The following is a 22289-nucleotide window of genomic DNA, read 5'->3' on the forward strand; positions in this document are numbered from 1 at the left end:
CCCAACCAACGTAAATGGTTTATCTTCGTCCATGTCTTCATCACTTAGGTAATAAGTTGACGTTTTATCGTCGAAAAGATTAGCTTTTAAGCGGAGCTTCTTGCTCTTTGCTTCATCGTCTTCCATTGCTGCTGTGCTCGCTGGAGCCATTTCGCGGTTGTGAATTTGTAAACGTGCCGGCTTTATAATGCTTGGGCGCACCTGTAAGCCCCCAGGCTTTTCATTGTGTCCTGTAGTATCACTCATGTGGTTTAACGCACTTGGACGAGCATAAGGCTCGTGGCGATGGCTACCAACCACCGTAGTGGTCGCGTACTAGCCAAGTCTTTGATAAAAGAACCTCGTACCTGTAGGGCGCCGAGCCCTCGAATTCTTCATCCGACGTCTTGTTGGCACACCGCAAAGAAATAGATGTCAGCGTAATAGTCCAAGAAAAGAGCAGAAATTGAACAGTGCACAGAAACAGCGACTGAACAGATCCACTTCTTCTTCTTCCCCAGCTTTAACCTCAGCCATTATTCACATGAACATACATAGAGTCCACGCAGTTAACGTGCGCCAAGTAAACAAAAACGAAAAAAGTTTCCTCGATTTGCTGAAGCAGTGGTCGCTAACAACGCGATTGCGGATGGCGACTATGCCTTCTACTTTGGTATTCCGTGAGCATAGCTTTAATTGCCTCCTGTGCACTTCACACTTGGCTCACTCTAAGGATCATCTCAATTTAACCAAGTTGAGGCTAAATGTGACTGAATAAAGAAGAGTTTGACACCTTTCAACATTTCATATCCTTGTGGGACCAGAATATACTTCCGAATCGTCCAATTTTCTAAATTAACAAGTCTTTACTATACCCCGAATCAACTGAGTCATAACCACACGAACATGCCCATCGGCTTATTAGAACCGATGCCACGAAATGTTCACACAGAGTCTTATATATTCCTAGAATTACCTATAATGCAGAATTACGCCGGCATACTTGCGATCCCAATGAAGATCACAATGCAGTAAGCACCAGATAGCAGGATGTGAAAAAAGCTTGCTACCTGTGATAGTGTTATTCAAAGGGACATGATCAGAAACAATGACACAAGATCCCCATTAGCTGATACAACCTAAGACCTAGGACCATCATACCTTTCAGAGAGTTTAGCTTCTCCGGCGTCATGGCAGGTTTCGCCTGTGTCTTCCCAAGGGACTTATATTTGTTCGACAAGATCCCCGTGACACTTCAGCATTTGAGCTGCTCTGGTGTCCAGTAGATGATTCTGGTGTCTGTAGATGAGATCAACATGCCCCAGGCATCTTTTTCTATCCACCGGTCACACCCAGCATAGATCTGCATGCGTACAGAAAGGGGAAAAACAAAGTTGCAATATTTAAAGAAATAGCGAGATTGCACAGCTCACGTCATATTTGTCAGTTAACTAATGCAACAGTGTTATTGGCTCTTTGGCAAGCACAACATTTTGTGTTAGAGCGACATTTTGCCATGTAGGTGCGAACATGTACACTCAAAGAAAAAATAGAGATAAAATGTGCATCCTTTTGTCTCACAACAATAATCATCTGCATTGCTTACATTTCCTCTTTTGAAAACTCGGCGCTTGCCACTTTCCTACCAGGAATACTATGTCACGCTGATAGCGCACATGCCATTTGTGACCAGAAAAGTGCTGGGAACGCGGCTACATTGCAAGAAAAGGATGGCAAAATAAAAAATGGCACCATATCCATGGAGTGATCGATGGAGAGTGGGGCGAAGAATTCGTCCATCCATTCGTTCTTGCTTCCGTCCGTCCATGCGTCCGTCAGTGTGACCGTCCATGTGTCCATCAGCCCGTACGTGCGTGCGTCTGTTCGTGCGTCCGTCCCTGCGTTCGACCATGCAGCCGCCCCTGCGTCCATTCATGCGTCCATCCATGCATCTGTCTCTGTGTCCGTTCGTCCATCTATTCAACACTCCAAGTACCACCATCTCGCATATTTTCATCATATATTCCCCATATAGAAGCACCGCCATCTAGCGGACATTCCAAGGACTAAACGAGAGGTGGCACATGCACACTTTCTTACGGCTTGCACTTCGGGTCCACTTCCCACCTTTAACCACCTCGAGTTCATGGTATATACTAGTTCACTGTATTCATGGCACTGCGGCCGAACGCTCGCTAAACCTTTCGAAAACCAAGGAGGTTACGCCCAGCGAATATGACGTAGCAAACTTTTTCTGTCAGATAGTGCTCAATGTACATGCCAATGGCTGCTAATGGGAAATGAAAGGCGGAGAATTCGGCTTTTACTTTCTTACGGCTTGCGCTTCGTAACTACTTCCCATTTTTAACCACCTCGAGTTCATTCAAGGTATATACAAGTTCATTGTATTCATGGCGCTGCGGCTCAACGCTCGCTAAACCTTTCTAAAGCTAAGGAGGTTACACCCAGCGAGTATAACGTAGCAACCTTTTCTTGTCAGATAGTGCTCAATGTACATGCCAATGGCTGCTAATGGTGATCGAAGCCTGCGTGTTAACTAAAAGCCGAATGCTCCTGTCTCTCATTCCCCATTAGCAGCCATTGACTTTTACATTGAGCACTGTTTTTATTGTTCAACAATGCACAGAACAAGTCTCTCACCGGCACCACCTTGGAGGTCAAATTGTTATACTTGTTACATTCTACGGGGAACGAATGGTTGCCGCTATAAAAAGCTTCGCCCCTAAAACGCCAGGCCTGCATGGAAGGCGCAGCAGAGTCACAGCGAAAGCTATAAGAGCGGCCTTTTGGAGCTTTTTTCTAAACACTCATTGGGTAACTACTGCAAGCACACTAGCTTGATACCCTCTAGGTCGTTATTAATAAATTTATTTGAGTAGTAGGCTGGCATTCACTATGCTATTTTTCGTCATTCTTTTGAAAAGCGTAGTGTCCTTTAAACTATTGCGAGGAATTTTGTGCCAATCGCTCGTGCAGTGGCTGACGACGATGAGGAATTAAGGCTGATTAGGGTATGTGCCACAGTTAATAGGACATCAAGAACAAATTTTGTGATGGGTTGGAGCAATGGAAGGCCCGCTCTTTACGCTATTCACATTGTTTGACTGGTTGGTCTTTCGCTGTTTCAAAACGCTTTATAAATCTTATTAACGCGATTGCTTTCCAGGCATGAAGCGTGCTTAACGCAAGTTTCACAACAATTCACAGGCACAGGGAGAGGAAGAAGAAGCCGCACCGATCGGCTGCGTTCCAAAATGCTCTCTGCTGATAACAGCGCATCGGCACACGGCCGAGGATCATCGACTCCGTTTCATGATGAAGACTCAAGCTATAAAGTCCTCCTGCCACGTCTTCCAACCGGTAACGATGTTTTGAATTCCGTTTTCCTTCATGCCTACTTGAATGGTAGGTCCTACCGGGCCCCAGACTTCCGTGACGCGCTGCTTAAAGTGGTGAGCACAGCGGACATTGTAGGAGTTGGCCAGTATCAAATGAGCCATGTATGGATGGTTACGTGTGCAAGCAGCATGGCGAAGCAGAAACTCGTCACTTGTGGTGAGCTTCGTGTAAAAGGGCTGAAGTGGATGGTGCTAGATCCGGAGACCAAGAATATTAGGCTGAAACTTCTTTGGCTTCCGCCTCATCTTGAATCGCGACGTGTTGAAGAGGCGTTCCAGGCTTACGGCGTTGTGAAGTCCGTTGAAAGAGAGGCACTGAGATGTGCAGGAATGGAACAATGGATGACAACAAATAGAGGCGTTGCCTTGGAGCTCAAGGACACCATCACTGTGAGCTCCTTATGTCACACCTTATGTCACACCACACCTTATGTCAATCTATGGCCACCAATGCCTCGTAAAAATTCCCGGTAGGCCTCCACTGTGTCTTCGGTGCAAGCGAGTGGGGCATGTACGACGACAGTGCAAAACACCGAGGTGCTTGCAGTGCCAGCGTTTTGGTCACTCGTCGGATGCCTGCGTGTCGACTTATGCCAACAAACTCCGTTCTGGTCAAGGCACAGAAGACCAACGTCTCGATCATCTTATGGGTGTCACTGAGGTAGTTGATGCGACAGGAGAAGCAGCGGGAGGAGCAGAAGGTGCCTTGAAGGAAGCGGAACACTTGTCCATGGATACCCTTGGCACGCAAAATAACACCGCTAACGACGCCAGTGAAACCATAAATCAATGCAATGCTGCTGACGAACACCACTTGGAAGGCCTTAAAGAGAAGCCTCCTGACAATGAGGAACAAGAAGGATCTGATTGCAGTCAGACAAAGAAGCGTCAGGCACCGGTCACCGATGAAGCAACAACGAGTGCGCCAGACACGACAGAGCAAGTGTCTTCGTGTGGTGCCCGCGTCACCTTCTTTAGGAACCGAGAGATGCGCCGCCTATGCCAGCGTCCTGTGGAAAGTGCTCCTAAAAAGTGCAAAGGAGGTAAAGCCACAGGTTGCCCTGTGGCTAAAGGTGACCTACAAAAGTTCTAAGATATCGAAATGGCTACCGCGCTAACGTTTCCCATGTGTGTAGCGACACTCAACGTAAGTGGCTTGAGGAATGTAAGGCGTCAGTGGCAGTTGCACCACGTGCTTGAGCAGTACAACATTGATGTACTTGCAGTGCAAGAGACTAAGATTTTTGCTGCTCGTGATGCCGATCTTGCAGTGGAAGTTTTCCGTGATTACAATTTATACATCAGCCCAGCACGTGGTGCATCCGCTGGATGCTTTTTATTAGTTAGAAAGCACTTGAATCATATTTTGACGTCACTACGTGTTGATGGGGAAGGACGCCTCATTTGTTGCGACTTATCTTTTCATTGCATAATTGGAGGTTTATCTGTGTCTATGCTCCCTCCAAAGTGAATGAAAGGAATTCTTTTTTCCTTTCTTTAACTTCGCTACTAAACACTGACAGAACTTTGGTAGTTTTTGGAGACTTTAATTGTGGTTGTGACGCTAGAGATCATTTATATATAACAAATCGTTATGATGCAAGTGCAGCCTTACTGCAGAAACTATTGAATGACCACAATTTAATAGATGTGGGAGCGCATGCACCTTCCTCAGTGAGGCTCACGCACTTTCAAGGCATCTCTCATGCTCGGCATGACCGTGTATATGTATCTCTAAGCTTATGGTCTCACATTCATAATTATTCTGTAAAGCCCATATTTTTTTACAGACCATTGCTTGGTCACTGTTTCCTGGGGTCCTAAATATTTCCGTAAAACACCTCTAAACTGGGACTTATGGAAGCTTAACGTACAGTTGTTGCGCGAAGATTGTTTTGTTAAAGTAGTAAAAGAATCGGTACAAGAGGTAACACAGTGTCGACAACTGCCAATTTTCGCTCAATGGGAAAGGTTCAAAGAAAGAGTCAAGTATCAGGAAATTAGTATTTCATGCGAAATAGCGCAAAGAAAAAAAAGCTGAAAAGCGCTATCTTTATGAATTACTTCATAAGCTCCATACTTTTGAAAGTCAACAGCCGGGATCGTGCGGGGATGAGATAAATGTGATTCGAGCACAGATACAAAAACATGATACAGATTTATACACAGGAGCTATATTCGCTCCCGTGTTACCCATTTCACTGAAGAGGAACCCACTAAAAATCTCTCGGGGATGAAAAGAGATATGCACTTTCTAAACAGATACTGCAAATTGAGTCGCGGGGTTCCCTTTGCACAGAGACATGTGAAATAAGAGCTGTATTTGAAGATTATTACAAATGTTTGTTCACCGCGGCTGAGCTTCAGGAGAATTTCGAGGAAGAAGCAAACCACTTCATTGCCCTTGTGCCTCAGAAGTGTGGCAGCTTGGGTTAGTTGGTATGGCATGACGATAGTTATAGCGCGAGAACAAAACGACGACTCGTGTCTTTCGTGTCCTTCTTGTCTCTGTGTCGTCGTTTTGTTCTCGCGCTCTAACTATCGTCTTGTGCCTCAGTTACAAGAAGATGATAGACTCACTGTAGAGGGGCCAATAACCAGAGAGGAAATTAGATTTGCAATAACAACGTTGCAGAAAAACAAAACTGCTGGCCCAGATGGCCTTAGTGGTGAATTTTACATAGCTTTTCAGAAACTTCTGATACCTTTCCTTGAGCAACTTTTTAAAGAGGCTTATGACCGTGGTGAACTTCCTCCTTCTTTCTATCAGAGCCATACAACATTAATCCCAAAAAGTGCTGATCCTGACGCATTGAAGGGAGTTAACGAATACAGGCCTATATCGTTATGTAACGTTGACTGCAAAATATTTGCTAAATTGTTGACAAATTGGCTACAGACAGTGATTACTAGATGTGTAGGTGACCACCAAACATGTGGAATTCGTGGTCGCTCTATACAGAAAAACATTCATATTGCACGTTCAGTTCTTGAGTGTATAGATGGTAGCATGGACCAAGTAGCCCTCCTGCAAATTGACCTTGCAAAAGCATTTGATAAGGTACAGCATGCTTTTTTGTTCCGGCTCCTAAGACACCTGCAGTTGGGTGATGTACTATACAATGGTATCTCACTCGTTTATAAGAAGTCCACAACTAGGCTAATTGTAAATCGCACACTTTCCAATATAATGGAGTTAAATTTATCTGTACGTCAGGGATGTCCGCTGTCACCTTTGCTTTTTGCTGTTTATCTGGAACAATTATGTTTAAGTGTGCTTCTAACGTCCAGCTTAAGAGGCTGCCGATATGATGCTGAGGAAGTTAAAGTTCTAGCTTATGCAGATGACATTGCCTTCTTTTGCGCTGATAAACCCAGCATTCAAGAAGCATTCAACACAACTTTACGTTTCTGTGAAGTCGCTGGTGCCAGCAGAAATGTTGATAAAAGTAGTGGATTCTGGCTAGGCATGTGGGCTACAACTCCTTCAGTCTTCGCAAATATTCATTGGAATGCGACTCCTATGAAATACCTTAGTGTGCCTCTCGATAACTATTGTAACAGCGGCCCACACTGGACCACTGCGATAACTACGATCCGCCGAATGATGGCAACATGGCACGAACGGGAGCTTTCCATTTTTGCCAGAGCGAAAGCGTGCAATATATCCCTTGTATCGAAGCTTATTTATAGTCTGCAGGTGTTGCAATGCTCTCGGGTACACATTCAAGCCTTATAGGATATTGGCCTGCTTTATTTGGAGCTCTTCCTGGGAACCCATGAGAAGAGACAATCTTTTTCTTCCACTCGAAGAGGGTGGCCTCGGCCTTGTGCATTTGTTCGTGCGACAGTTGGTGTTGCGATTTTTCTACCTCGAGAATGTGCGCCACCCATTTCTATTAGCGGTTCTTTGTAACCGTCTATGTTACCACCTTCCTTTTATTCATGTCACAACAAGCATTGCTAAGGAATTGCCGTTGCGGGGATTCCTAAAAGAAATTGTTGATACTGTCAGTTTTTTGAAAGCCAGGTTTACCTTAGAGTATTTGTATACTATTGACAGAACGAATGTAACCGCTGCACTTGTGAACATTTTTTCCCCGAACCTGTTTATCGAAAGCCATCACGATGTATTATTTCGTGTACGTAGAATGTGCATATCTCCTTCAGCGAAAACATTGTTCTTTAAACTGCACACTTCCACACTGCCAGTGAAAACGTGGCTGAATGAAAAATCAATATACGTACCCTGGACAGTGAATTGTAGACTCTGCAACCAACCTGAGACTATAGAGCATTGTTTTATTCATTGTCGTGAGGCTTTTTATTTTTAGGACATTATAAAAAGAACGTTAAAAAAAGAACTTCCAATCACAGCCCATGGTATTGGGTTCCTTCCGTTCAAAAAGATTCTGACTGATAGTACTCCTTACGACTTGTCTATGTTGTTGGGACTTTATTCATTATGGAAAAGTCGCATGATCGATAGACACGCCGAGCCACCATGGTCGACGAGATCTGTCTTCCGAGAAGCAGCTGCTCAAGTGCGCAGTGTTGTCGAGACTTTTGACCCCGTTCCGGAGTGGCTTCCCGTTCTTGACGCTTGTGTGTGTTTGCCTGACTTCTGATGAAGTATGTTCTGTGTACTTACTGGTGATAATGTCATTCATTAAAGAAAAAAAGAAAATAATCTTTGTAGCTCAGTGGTAGAATACTGAGGTGGCACCCAGCGGACCCGGGTTAAAGCCCCACTGTATCATTGGTGCTAGTTTTTTTTCGCGCGAGGAGGTTACAGACACCGGCAGTGGCGGCGGACAACTGCGCGTGACCCAAGTTGTGATCTCATAACAGCTTTCGCTGTAAAATGATGGTTATTATTCTGGGACGACAGACGCCCTTTTTACTTTATTTTTTAGTTTGAGTGTAGGCCATTTCGCAAAGTAATCAGTCGTTAATTCATCAAACGAATATTGCTGAAAATTCAACGTCTGTTTGTGGTTGCCAAAACTTCATTCACTGCTGCAGTAAAGATTCTCTAACAGCGGAAAAGCATCAAATCTATGCTTTTCAGGTGCAGAAGTCACTTCAGCTAATCTCCCCTATTGAGCTTATATTCTCCTGCGCAAACACCGGAGATGAGACGGCTGAAGTGGGATTGGCAGCAATTTCTGGAGCACCAAAATTTTCATTTTTGAGCAGAAGAACCTTGATTTTGAGCAGTCAGTGGCATTTAATATCTCGTGTTAGGAACAAATGAAAACAAATTTTTAGTAACTTGGAGAAACAAGTACATATTTTAATCAGTTTAGAATATCCATAACTCAAACAGCCTTTCCAGAAAGCCTTTTAACCAACTATCACCAGGTTTTAACTGCACTACCTTTTTACGCACCAAGCAACCTATTTATCCTGAACAAACCATAGAATGAAATAGAACAAACATTCTACAAACTAGGTTCACTTCATGAACATTAAAAAGGAAACGATAGAATAACACTCCTCAAAAATAGAAAAGAAATTGTGATTGCACAACAATTGTAGTTACATAGTAGTAGGCTTTCATTTACAATAATGTGATATGATTAAGCAGACTATTGCATAGGCTTTCTGTAGGTCTGCCTATTTAGCTTTTCAAGCTTCCCCAGAGCTCCAGCATGTCAGTGTTAGTCTTTATTAGGAGCACATCATAAAAATCACATTTAGCTATCTGCTTGACCGTGCAGTTGATAAAAGCACGCAGTATACAACTAATGCTATATGACAACAAACATGTGCTGAACCACTGTTCACTGCAACCTCATGCCGAACCACCTTCAAAAGTGTGATTTGGGAACCCGAAAATCTCGACGCACTATCACAAACGTGCTTATGGTACTGCAAGCATATCAGCGTTGTAAGCATACTGAATGCTTTTAGTAGTGAATGACACAAATGCGCTTCATATCTTCCGCTGCCGCCCTCTCACGAAAAACAGCTTGAGCATCACGGAGACGCACTGTGTGCACGAAGCTAGTCGTCACCACGTTGATGCAACACATGCTATTTGCCTCGCCCAAGCACAGTATGGCGCTTCGCAGCACTCTAGCAGCAAACACACATATGTAGCCTCGTATAGCAGCTTAGACACGATAACGACAATGACCGGTTGAACACGTACGCTACCCACAACAGGAAATCTGAGATCAACCCCACTATGTGTGCTACTTTGCAATGCAAGACCATATAGCCTAGCGAGTAGAAGCAGCATGTTCGGGGCACGGCAGCAAAATTTTTTAAGAGTTCGCGCATATTTACAAAAAACCATGGTCTAAGATTATGCCGGCACTCTGGAAGCCTTTATTAGAAATGTGCATAGGGCTTTTTGTTCTGCAAACGTTTCATTCTCTTGGTATCCCTGGCACTTTATTTATTTGTTGCTCGACCAGGTGTTTCACGAAGAGAATATTTTAAGAATCGCTGATCAGATTTCTAGCGAATTCTTTTACTGTATTCCTCAAACTGGGGTCCAATGAAGCTGTTCTGCCTACAACCGATTGTGTCTGAAATTACACGCAATTTAAACTATGTGTAATTACAACAGGCTCATTTGCTTAGAATCTCCCACAACCTGAAGGCGCAGATGGACCCTATTTATTGCAGAGGCACAGGAAGAATATTTTTTCGGGGGGTAGAGGTACTACCTCGATTTCAATAGAGTGACGGATAAATAAGTGTGGTCGAGTGTGACTTTTTGCTCTGTAAACAAGAGCGAAAAGATTTTTCTTAGAGGGGGGGGGGAATGGTACTGGCACAGTGTGCCACCTGCTGGCCACATCACTGAGTCATTGCAGCCAAAAAAATAACCATACATTTCTTATGCTTAGGAACCGGCACGGCCCTTATTTATCACTAAGTTGTATTCATTCGGCCTTCATCAAGCTGCTTTAACTACAATCCGTGTATTTGGAAGCGAATTTTCCGCTGTTTCGCATGCAGAGATAACGGAGGATGCTCCTTCGCCAACCCCAAAGCGAAAGCAGCGCCGCCGCTGCGCGGGATGCGGGAGGGGGCCGCTCCTCGCCTCTCCAACCACGCGTGTTTACCCAACTGACGGTATCTAAAAACGTTGGTGCGTATGTCGTCATCGGACTACAACCAAAGTTCTTGGCAGAATATTTTATGTTGCTATTTTTCTAAGAAAACAGCTCAGTGAAGTGCAGTGCTTATAAACATCGCGCTGCCCTATGCTGGATTGCTGAACGACCACGACTATGGTCATGCACTCGCTACCACTATGGCAGGTGAGCTCAGTCAATACCTTCTATAAAGTACAATACACACGTAGTGAATATGAAACTATCTGCTTACAGGATTGACTGTGGCCATGGTCCGAAGAATGGGCTGCTCGTGTGACTGAAATATAAAACACGCACCTTGTGTAAAAAAAAAACCACTTAACTGCATGAGGGAATCAAAAAAGGCATTTTAGTTCTTCTGCACAAACAGAACAAGAAGCCACTACCTAAACCACCGCATCAAAACATGAGACAGTGATGTACTAAGGATGCAACTGGCAAAAATAACTTGCCTTTCTTCCCACTTCTCGGCGGCATGGACATTGTATTTACAGTGATGTCCAGTGTACTGACCTGTATAATTCTGCATTCTGAAATTACAACATATGGTTAAGATTCATCAAGTGCATACAGTCCTTATTTGGCAAATGAAGCAGGAGTGGAGTTACAGCTGTATTCTCGCCTCATCGCTTCTACCAAAATAATTCAGACAATTAAAATAGGAAATTTTTGCGTAGGTTTCAATCCCCTAAGGCACTACGTACAAAACTGTGTACACGACTTGTTTTTGCTACAGTCGATCCCAGATATACCAAACTTAAATATATCTATTTATTTGCTATAGCAAACAGTTAAGAAATCCCCTTGAATATCCCATGCAAAAGTATAGTGTTGATGCACAGTTACATCACACTCCCGCACAGCGAAACATCCAATATATGAAACGCTGTGCCGTGCAAACTGCAAGAATGCATTTTCCTAACAAATGCTGGTCATTTTCAGCCGCGTTCAGTCAAATACCGATCACTCTCCGCGCGCAGGTGACAAAAAGGTGGCGCTGTTGCTTTACGTTCATCTGGTTAGCTGCGCAGCGTTTGCGAGTGTACCGGCTCGTTTTAACGCGCGATCTGTGGGTTGTAACGAGCGTGCATAGGTGTTTTCAAATGGGCCGATTGCCGAAGGCACCAAAAAGAGATGAATGTGCAGATACTCAGAAGCCTCATTGCAATGTTCGCATTCCTTTCCCTGTATGTTCGCCCACGATGGCATGTGGGCCCAAAAAGCAAGGCCTTTGAAATCTGCTATTTATGGGGCTTTCGGTTATAAAACACACAAAATGGAGGCTACCCTCTTTCTTGCTTTTTTCGCCGAATCAGCAGCTGCTTGCTGCAAAGTTACAAGTGCCATCGCCACCGCCAAGATGTTGACAGTCGGGACTACCTTCATTTTATCAATGTAAAAAATAAATTAAAGAGTGTTGTCATCATTGCTTGGTGACGACTACCCCTTTTGACATAGTTGTTGGGGTAAAAAAAAAAGAAGGAACAAAAATACTTCATTGTTTTTGGGCTGCGTTATCTCTTGCGGCTTGAGGACTCGTGTACTTCTCGCTTCGTTCATGACAAATTCTCATTCAGCAGTTGAACTAAACATTGACCCGCTCGTAGCGATAAAATGATGACTGGTGCTTGGAACGCCTTAATCAAGCACTGTCATGAACTGTTTCCTTGTGGGCTTTGGTGCCAGGTGACGACTTTGGGAGCGTCATGATCGGTGACAATGGCGTACAGTGCCTCAGTAAATTTTGCGACTTGGCAATTCCAGGCACGCTCTCTGAATGGGTTAAATATCTAACAATTCACCTGTGCATCCCTATTATGCAAAACTGCTTAGATGGTCAGCAGAAATCCAGTAGATGCCTATGTGCTCTTAACTTCTTAGTATAGCATTTCTGGAACAGTTACACGCCCCATTTCTCTCCACTGCTTCAGTTCTGTAATCCACTTTTTGGGTACCTTCATAACATGTGTACAATGTGCTCCATGTGGTTTGGCATGTACGAACGTGCTCAGTTAAGAGCTTTTTTTTATTGCCCGCTATGTCAGACGGTATAGAAGCATGACAGTTAAACACATGCTTTGAGCACTGCAACTCAGCGCTCCACAAAAGCTTCATTATGTTTGAGGCTACTGTGACATTCAAAATTAATTGAAAGAAACAGTCTCGATTTGTGTAACCTATGATAGAACAGCAGCACTCAGCGAAATGACAAAATCTGCAGGTGCCGGCTGCTTCAAAGCAAGTAAGTTTGTTCCAAGAGTGTGCTTGAAAATGGGGTAACATTGAGCTTTTCCTGTGAATTCTAAAGTGCCATGCATAAACACATTTGACTGACTTTTCATAGAAGTACACTTTCTACCCAGAGAAGGTTTTTTTACGAAGCCCAACAGCTGGTCTCAGAACCCTTTAAGGTAGTGTTAGCATACAAAAACAGCTCCCTCTTATTGTGTTAGTTACACAGCAACCCTTATTGAACTTTTATATGCCTCCTCCCTTTGTCTTTCTACTTGGCATCATGAGACAGACATGTCGTAAGCAAAATGCTAATATTGTAGCATGCATATAGAATAAGCAGCACTGGAACGCTTTATCACTTCCTTTATCCACTTGAGCATCTTTCCTAGAAGTGATCAAGCGTAGCCACTTGCCAGCCTCATGCTCGCCTTTATGGAGTAGAAGAAAACAGAAGGAACACTCACCGATGGAAAAACATTTTTGAGTCGGGCTTTTCTGGAGGTCTCTGTTTAAGGCCTCTAGCTCCTCCAGCTTCTTGTGCATTGTCTTGCAGTTTTCACATATGTCCGAATCGCTGCTTTTCTTCAGCAATGCCAACTCTTCTTCGATTTTGTGCAAGCTGTTCTGCTCGGCATCAAACTCTGCCTTTGGCACTGTAGGTTCTTCTCCACAACATTCTGCCAGCAAGTCTTCCTCGTGCTTTTTCTGCACAGCCTCTTCCTCGTGCTTTTTCTTCCAGAACATGCAAATAAAAATCCAAATAATAGATAAAAATCGACCTCATCACTGATGAAATTTTAAAAAAAGATGTCAATATCGCAATGGAAGGTGTAGGACAGCAAGGCAAGCTTTTTGGACACTTTTAGAGCAGAGCATATGTGGGGTTTAACGTCCCAAAACCACCATATGATTATGAGAGATGCCGTAGTGGAGGCTCCGGAAATTTCAAGCACCTGGGGTTCTTAAACGTGCACCCAAATTTAAGCACACGGGCCTACAACATTTCCGCCTTCAGCGGAAGTGCAGCCGCCGCAGCTGCGATTTGAACCCGCGACCTGCTGTAGGTCTGTACCAGAAAAATCAAAAGGGACATTCCAATTTTTATTCTTTATCATATAAAGGGAAGACCACCAACTGTAGCATACACTGGTGTAAACGAGTGCGCAGTGTAAAGCCGTTTGGTTTTTTATGGGTTCACAATCACAGTTTTCTGGCATGTCTTCACACTGCAATAAGGCTACGGGCGTGACAGCCGGTGTATCTACTATCAGCGAGTCAAGGCACAATTCCTTCAATTCCCAAACTGGCATCAGAATCATTGGATAGAAACATACAGATGAGTTATCGCTAACCAGTTCATAATCGTAATCTGACCATGGGGAATTTTTTTCGAAAATGTGCATAGCACGGCAATCCTCAAGGGAAAAAGGTAACAATGATATGGTCTTTGTAGTTCTGTAAGCTCGTGAAACATTTGTTTAATGAACATACAATTTTTAATAATATATGATTATATTTAATTTCTCTTTACATTATTCATGAATGAGCAACAGATCTGTAGCTATAAAAAATATTTTTTCCCTTAATGATCACTCAAAAAAGTTATAGCAAACCCTTTCTGAAATAAATCCCACTGAAAATTTCCAAATGTCCAATTTAAATACACCAGGTCACATTAGACAGAAAGTGTGATCCTCAAAGAGGCAAAGCAGGGTAACCACGCAGCGTGGTCGAGTTGAATGAACACTCGCATGCACCAGCTAGATGATAAACTGCATCAAATGATAAACTGCATCAATCAAGCGTAGATGTGCATCACGAAACTTTACCTTCTCCTTGCTGTTTGTTGCCCGCTTTATAAATGTGCCACTAGCAGTCTTTCTGAGGCGCTTTTCACTTTTCTGGAATACTGGCACTTCTTCCTTTGTCTCTATATTGCATGAAATTGTATGTGATTAGAGTACTTGGAGCAAGCAAGCACTTTTTTTTCTGGCGTGAGAGAGTAAATGAATGTTACACAGCTTAAAAATGTCTAGTTTGTGCGATGTTTGAGCTGCTTCGTGAAATGAAGTTTAATTTTGTTCATTTTTCTACCTCATATTGGCAATAGAATGGGAACTGCAATTTGTACATGAACTGTGTTACAGCTAACGCATCACGAAGGAGTGGTAGGCACAAATAAAGACATTAGATAATGAAGCCAGGCAGAGCCCACAGGATGTTATTAGTAGTTTTTAACTACAGTAATTGCGAAGCTTGCTTTCTTTCGGACTCAACCATAAAAAATGAAGAGGGGTCCTGGTGTGCCTTCATCCAACTAACAGAACTGTGCACATGTCTGGAGTTGCCACTAATGGAAAACGGACCACCAACCTCAACACTGTTTCCCATCAATTTCACACTGCCATGTATTTTGTGCTCTCTTCAAACACTTCTATTGTATGCAGTCCACTGTGTTACCTATTTCCTAACAATCTCCCTATACACCTGTCATAAGGTGTTATAGGGTTTATGCACTGAGCCTTGATCCGTAAGGTGGCAACAAAATGGCTGCACCATCTCGGAGGTGCGTTAGTATGCGACGGCCGTGCCGTCCATGCGTCGGTGTGCAGAAGGTGTTCCGGATGTCTGGTAATTTGTGCAATACAAATCTCGGACCCATCGCGTGCAGAGAGCTTTTGTCGCGTGCGGCGAGTGCGCAAACCGTCAAAATAGCGACCCCATCGCTATCACTCCTGGCGGATGACGTTATGTGCATACCCCCAATAGGACTGTGAGACCACACCTCCTATTTTAACAGGTGCATAAATTCAAAACCTTGGTTTCATTGATGACAAATGTGCCACCGCATCATGTGCAGTATCATGCCAAATGTCCTGGCAAGCATTCTTGCAATGTTTCTGTTGCATATTCTCTCAAACTGGTTTTAAAATATTAGCTCATGAGCCCGAAGTACAATTTTTTGCACAGAATAAAGCCATTTCAGACATTGTCAACACATTCCAAGCACTTGTTCGCATGCTTCACTATGGACAGTCCGATGTTCCTTTCCACATTTTTGATGAGCTCTACATCTTTAAAGGAGCGGACAATGCACCATTTGTGCCATGACTTTCCTCAATATTTTTAGGCAGTGTGAACATAAGGTATTATACTTCATGACGATGGCTAAGTGGGATTTTTGGTACGTACTCATATTTCAAAACGCCTGTGTAGTGTGGTTATTTCTTGTCCCGTTTGTGCACTGTTTTAGAATAACTAAGTTATTAGAGCTGCCTTTATTTTGTGCTCTGAATTTTCAGCTGCTTCAGTCTCGTTACTTGAACTTCTGAACGCTTTTGGCCCACTGATGTTCCAAGTGTGGCAGAATAACCAGTGCACTGTACTCAAGCTACATGCTGCTGCATCCAACCGTGACCTAGCTAAGTAAAAAGCTTGGTTCATCTTTAGGATGGCAATAGCCAATTTAAATACGTTAAGTGCCTTTTAATGCTTTAAATACTCAATTATGATTGGGTGTCTGTGCTATCGATCATATCTAGCAATCCTGCATAATTCTGGCTATTGATGGCGAAGTTTTCTTTTTCTTTGTGTGTGTGTGTGCGCGCGTGCGCGCGCAACTTTAAGTGCTGTTGTCATGCATTCTTCGACATTACTTATAATTTCGTATTTACGCAACGAGGAGTTGCCACCGCGGCTGGACAAATTACGTGCACTTTTCCCGCACTCGTCGCCTACAATAAGACTCATAAGTCTTGGCCAACACAAAGCGCACGACACAATAAATTGTGCAATCTGTGTCACAAATACTTTTTGCGGGCTCACTTTTGACTGAAGTGAGTACATGCGTGAGACGAAGCGCTGTGCAATGACTGTCAACGGCAACAGTACCTCGACAAAGTACCTCTGAGCCTCGGAAGCTTTGCGTAACTGATGCTTGAAGCTCATGCTACGACTCTGTTAGAGCAAAAGATCAAGTTTGTGTACATCACATGCCAAACAAAAATCCAACCAACAATATATGAACTTACCAGCTAAGTGATGCAGTGTCGCATCATAATAACCACCAATCACTGTCGCCGCACCAATAAGCCCGATATGTGGCAAGAGTATCGAAGTCCGCTACATTTCTCAGTTTAAATGATTCAATGTCACCGCACTCCAAGATAGCAGTTGTAGAGTCTATGTGGTATTGCACGAGAGCATACATACTGCGAGTGATGGGGAAAACGAGAAGAGGAACAAATGAAAAAAAAACACAAGAAGGCGTAAACTCGACAAAACCCGCATGTGTACCATCAGTCATGAATGCACCCATATGTTGCAGACGTTGGATATAGCAGAGATATGGTGGCCACCTTAGTGAGGATGGTGTTTAGTGTTTTATTATTTTTTATGTCATTGTTCTGTTGATAGAAATTTTCTTCTTTCAAGTAAGACTGTAAATGACAGGCTCCTAATTCTCACTAACGCATGTCATGTTTCTTCTTTTCAATATTTTGATGTAAAGAATGACGCCAGTGGGACAAATGCCCCATGCAGAGCCCGCGATCCTCGTTTGACATGCTTGTCGAATTAAAGACACACACAAAGTTTCAGTATGCAACTTCAAAAGCATTAAAAGAAAATAACATCCAGGCTGCATGCACGTCGTTGACATACATCGGTCACAAATGTGAGAATTCCTGGTTGAAATTAAACAATGATTGCGAAGATGGATAGCTGGAACTTCTCTTTTGGTAATCTAGAATATGATTGTAGATGAAGTCATGTATATGCGCACAAGAGGGCCACGGCAAACATTGTAACCCTCGACAAGCAAAGCAGCCCTTGCGCTGAGAGCTAAAGAACTGCATATAACCTTCATCCTTATATAGTGTACAGCTATCCCAGATATGGTGTAGTGATACGTTGTTTCTCAGCTTACTGTCAAGGCCAGAGACCTCACAAACATGGAAAATTTCTGTGAAGTCTCAGGTCACCATGAACTTAACACAACTAACACAAAATTTGTCCTACGTTTGCTTCGAACTATTACGGTTTGTTTCCGCAGACTCCGAAGCCGAAAGTAACTGTAGAAAAGCTGCTATATATAATTATACATAGCGAAGTGAGCTTTAGAAATATGTTTGCTATTGTCCATAGATCATGGCTCTTTGTGTAACGCCACTTGCTTAGCAGCAAAAACATGCCACCACTACTCCTTTTTACCTATATATTGAGGGCACAGACATTCGTGTACCCCGCAATTAAGAAACAGTAAAAACATGCTGTCGCTGCTGATAACTAAATGTGCTTTCAACGGGGAACCATCTAAGGGAGAACTATAGCACTCTACGCTGAGAGAAATTTCAATATCAACTCCTTTTACCCCGAGCTTAGGAAACGTATACGTAGTGCTAGCTGTCTTCATGCTATTAGCTAACCCTATTACAGAAACGTCATGTGTTCTGCCAATTAACATGAAACATTCACTTTCCGCTAGCACACGGGCAACGCCTCCTAAAATCTAGGAGGCTTTGACACGAGAGATGGATCGAGGGTTTTAACCTCACTTCACTGTTAAAATTTTCACACCTTTGCACAGGGCATGAAACAGCAGGGGATGTGCATGTGTTAAACAAAATCCCACTAAAAGAAATTTAGAATGCATTGCATTCTTTCTCATGTTTCGCAAAATTATTGCATTGAAGTGGCATCGCTGGAGAAAGCACATCGAGCCCGTGCCCCACCCCCCTCCCCCTCCCAAATTTCTTTCTGCCATGGAATACAATTAAAGCACTGACACTCGATCACACTTGCTACCCGGCACCCATTTCAGATAAAGGACGTGCCCCCAACGAAACAAAAAGTTCCTGCCTACACCACTGTTGCATTGTCTATTACAGGTTACTTGCAGCTATTTTAAGATCTCAAAATGTTGAATAGTTGATTTGATGTGTGGTGTTTAACGTCCCAAAACCACCATATGATTATAAGAGACACCGTAGTGGAGGGCTCAGGAAATTTTGACCACCTGGGGTTCTTTAACGTACACACAAATCTCAGGACACGAACCTACAACATTTCCGCCTCCATCGAAAATGCAGCCGCCGCAGCCGGGATTTGAGATCACGACCTGCGGGTCAGCAGACAAATACCTTAGCCACTAGACCGCCGCGGTGGGGCAATGTTCAATTGTTCGAAGTCACAAAATATTCGATTCCGTGAGGAAGCTGGCTGCTGCGAAAACAGTTTTGCGTGAATTGGTGAAACATTATTTGTCGCCGTTTGCACAAAAGTTGCCTCCTGGTAATTGCTCCAAAGCGTTTGTTTGACCTGCAGCAGCATCACCGCCGAGTTTTTTCCAACTTTTGGCAAGCGGTGACACCAAATTATGCTAACGCACTCTTAGCATTGGCTACAGACACCCAATTGTATTAGTCTGCGTAACAGTGCAAGGGGTGCTCGCGACACTGAGGTAGCGAATCTTTTCTTCATTCTTATGTCCAGTTGTGATTTCCTACAGCATCGATCGTCGGGATTGTGTTGCTGTATGTCCAAAAAGCGGCCTTGGACAGCTTTCAAGGTCCTGAAATAGAGCCTTTTAGCTTATTTCCCGATGCCCGAGAAGCCGTGGCGACGTTACAGGCAATATCTGGAGCATGGGTCGAGCGTCCAGGTTCCGAGGCGAACTTTGGCAAATGCTGCCAAGAGAGCCAAGTGTTCCAGTACTGCCCTGGTGAGTGCCTGTTATGACTGTTAATTGCAGCCCGGACGCGCTTCATATTACCTCGCAATTATCGCAGCCAGACATTTCCTGCACATCAGGTGCCATCAGTTTCGACATCGCTTTCAAAATGTTGATTGTTTCACTAATTTCATGCAACTTTCGCAATTTCTAAATGTGGATATGCCACAAATTTGCCTGCACTACAACTTTATAATATAAACAACTGCCCTCAAGTCAATGAAAAAAATCAAACTAATAAGCTTTGTTAATTGGTCGTGTGAATGTCATTTCACCTGCAGATAAGTGTTTCCACCTTGACACAGAGTTCATGTGTGAAATCACACCTGTTAGCCAGGTTCCTTGTAGTCATTTTGCAGAAATTTGTTTCGTCTGGTGCGATACCTGATGATTGGCGTATTGCACGTGTGACTCCTGTGTATAAGAAGGGTAACCGTTTCAATTTTTGTAACTATCGGCCGATCTCTCTCACCTGTCATTGTTGTAAACTGCTGGAACATATTATCGCAAAATACCTCAATAACTTTCTTCAATCCCAAAATATTCTCACTGAGCACCAACACGATTTCTGACGAGGTCTTTCTACTACTACGCAGTTATTAACTACAATTAATGAATTTGCGAAGGTTCTAGATGCTGGTAGCCAGGTTGACGTGATCTTTTTTGACCTCTCGAAGGCGTTCGACAAAGTTCCCCATAAAAAATTAATAATTAAACTGAAGTCCATCGGCGTTCTTTCAGATATAACAAATTGGGTCACATCTTACCCACTAAACCGTAAACAATACGTAGAGATTGAGGGTTCGCGCTCGCGTTTCTTAGACGTTTTTCCGGAGTACCGCAGGGGTCCGTACTCGGTCCTGTTTTATTTAGCATTTATATTAATGACTTGGCTCAAGCAATAGATACCAGCGTATCAGTTAAACTGTTCGCAGACGACTGCATTCTTTTCAAAGTCATAAACTCAACGGCAGATCAACAAGTTTTAAACAGAAACATCGGTAACTCGGAAACTTGGTGTTCCGAGTGGAACATGGTAATTAATCTCGAAAAAACTGCTCACTTGTGTATCACCAACAAAATCAACAAGTTTCACTTCAAATATGATATAAAAGGGTCACAGATTACACAAGTCGAAGAATATAAATATTTGGGTGTTACAATTACCTCAAGCCTCATCTGGACAACCCATATAGTAAATACATGCTCTTCCGCACGTAAAAAACTAGGGTTTCTAAAGCACCGATTAGCTAATGCCCCCAGTTCCTTAATGCTTAAAGCTTACAAAACAATGGTAAGGCCTTACTTGGAGTACGCCTCCGTAGTATGGGACCCTCACACAAAAAACAATATACAAAAGATAGAAAAAATTCAGCGCCTGGCAGCCCGTTTTATTTAGAGTAGGTATAGACGCCGCGATTCCCCCTCTGCGATGTTGCAGTTGGCAAATCTTGAACCTCTTGAGGACAGACGACGAGCTGCTCGACTTAACTTACTCCGTCTAATATATTTTTCTAAACTCGAAATAAAGCCAGAAAACTACATGGTAAAGTATTTTTACAGGCCTTCCCGTCACAAACACAGCTGTAGCATCAAGCCAATTTTCGCAAGAACTAATTTATACAAACACTCTTTTTTCTCGAAATCAATCTCTGAGTGGAATTTGTTGCCCCGAAACTCTACTCTTCTTTCCTTTTCACGATGAAATGCGCCTGGTGTTTCCTGGCTTTCACAATACTTGTTTGATTTAACAATTTGTTGTGTGCCTAAGAGTGTGGTGCTTTGCTTATTGATTGTGTTGCAGTGGGTGTACTCAGCCCTCTGAAAACGAGTATAATTTGATGGTGATTGCTATGTTTTTCTTACATTTCGTGTATACCAGTATCAATTTTGTTGTAACTTTGTTGTACTTTTATTTTACCTTTGAACTTGCTGTACCTTTCCTGCTTGGACCTTAAATGGTTCGCAGTATATGATGAATAAATAAAATAAATAAATAAATAAATAAAATAACCGCAGTCTGAGTGCCACAGAAATTTCAAAAAATATGTATTTGCTAAAAAACACTGTGTATGTACTATTAGAAATAATAAATGTAGTAACTGCAAATAAAGATATAGAATATTAGTTGTTTTTGTCATAACCTTACACTACATATTTGTTTTATTTGCAGAGCTCATCACACCTCCAGGATGACACATGTCAAGATTCTGCCAGTAGTAGAAACCAAAGTGGCAGAAATGGTTCTTCGGACCGCGGAGACTCTGTGGACGCAGCTTCATTTCAGTGTGCTGCTCAAGAATGCGCTCAGAGCAGCAGCAGCAGCATAGACGGAGTGTCCGCTAGCTGTGACCTTGATGTTACGGACCATTTGTCTGCGAGTGCTGCTAGCCTTGGTGAGAACACCTCTGACAGTGAAACGATGGATCAGGAAGACAGGTGACAACTGTGCAAATAATGATGCCAATGGAAGTGAAAGTGATAAACAAGGTGCGCCTAAAACTTCATCAAGCTCTCGGAGGAAACACTTCCGCACCAGAAGACAACCAAAGCTCAAGCTGTGCTTCTAGTTATGGCGTATATTGTGACGGCCGAATGGACGTGGGCACAGGTGAGAGACTTGCTTATCCTTCTTAACACCCCGTTTGGTGAGGCTGTTGTGCCATCGACAACCTACTTGCTTCACAAACTTTGGAAGGACAAGAAGGAGGCGCTAAGGATTCATTTATATTGCCGGCACTGCCATGACTATTTTGGCATTTCCCAAGAGATGCCAGCACAAAGTCAAGTCTCCTGTGGTGGATGTAATGT

The 22289-nt window shown here is 43.2% G+C and overlaps 2 long non-coding RNA genes across 2 annotated transcripts in view; both read right to left on the reverse strand.

The window, feature by feature from the left end:
- Positions 1–326: 326 nt before the first annotated feature.
- Positions 327–10792, reverse strand: LOC142786560 (uncharacterized). The gene is made up of 2 exons (XR_012889092.1): positions 10746–10792; positions 327–1342 (listed from the first exon to the last, which is right to left on the reverse strand). It is a non-coding gene; the product is annotated as an uncharacterized LOC142786560 (long non-coding RNA).
- Positions 10793–10962: 170 nt separating this feature from the next.
- Positions 10963–22289, reverse strand: part of LOC142786546 (uncharacterized) — a 40467-nt gene continuing 29140 nt past the window's right edge. Inside the window, exons 2-3 of the long non-coding RNA XR_012889085.1 lie at positions 13213–13480; positions 10963–11043 (exon numbers count right to left, since the gene is read on the reverse strand). This is a non-coding gene — a long non-coding RNA (uncharacterized LOC142786546). The remainder of the gene's footprint in view (positions 11044–13212; positions 13481–22289) is intronic.

The sequence above is a fragment of the Rhipicephalus microplus genome, unplaced genomic scaffold (assembly GCF_043290135.1).
Source record: "Rhipicephalus microplus isolate Deutch F79 unplaced genomic scaffold, USDA_Rmic scaffold_25, whole genome shotgun sequence".
Classification (NCBI taxonomy): domain Eukaryota; kingdom Metazoa; phylum Arthropoda; class Arachnida; order Ixodida; family Ixodidae; genus Rhipicephalus; species Rhipicephalus microplus.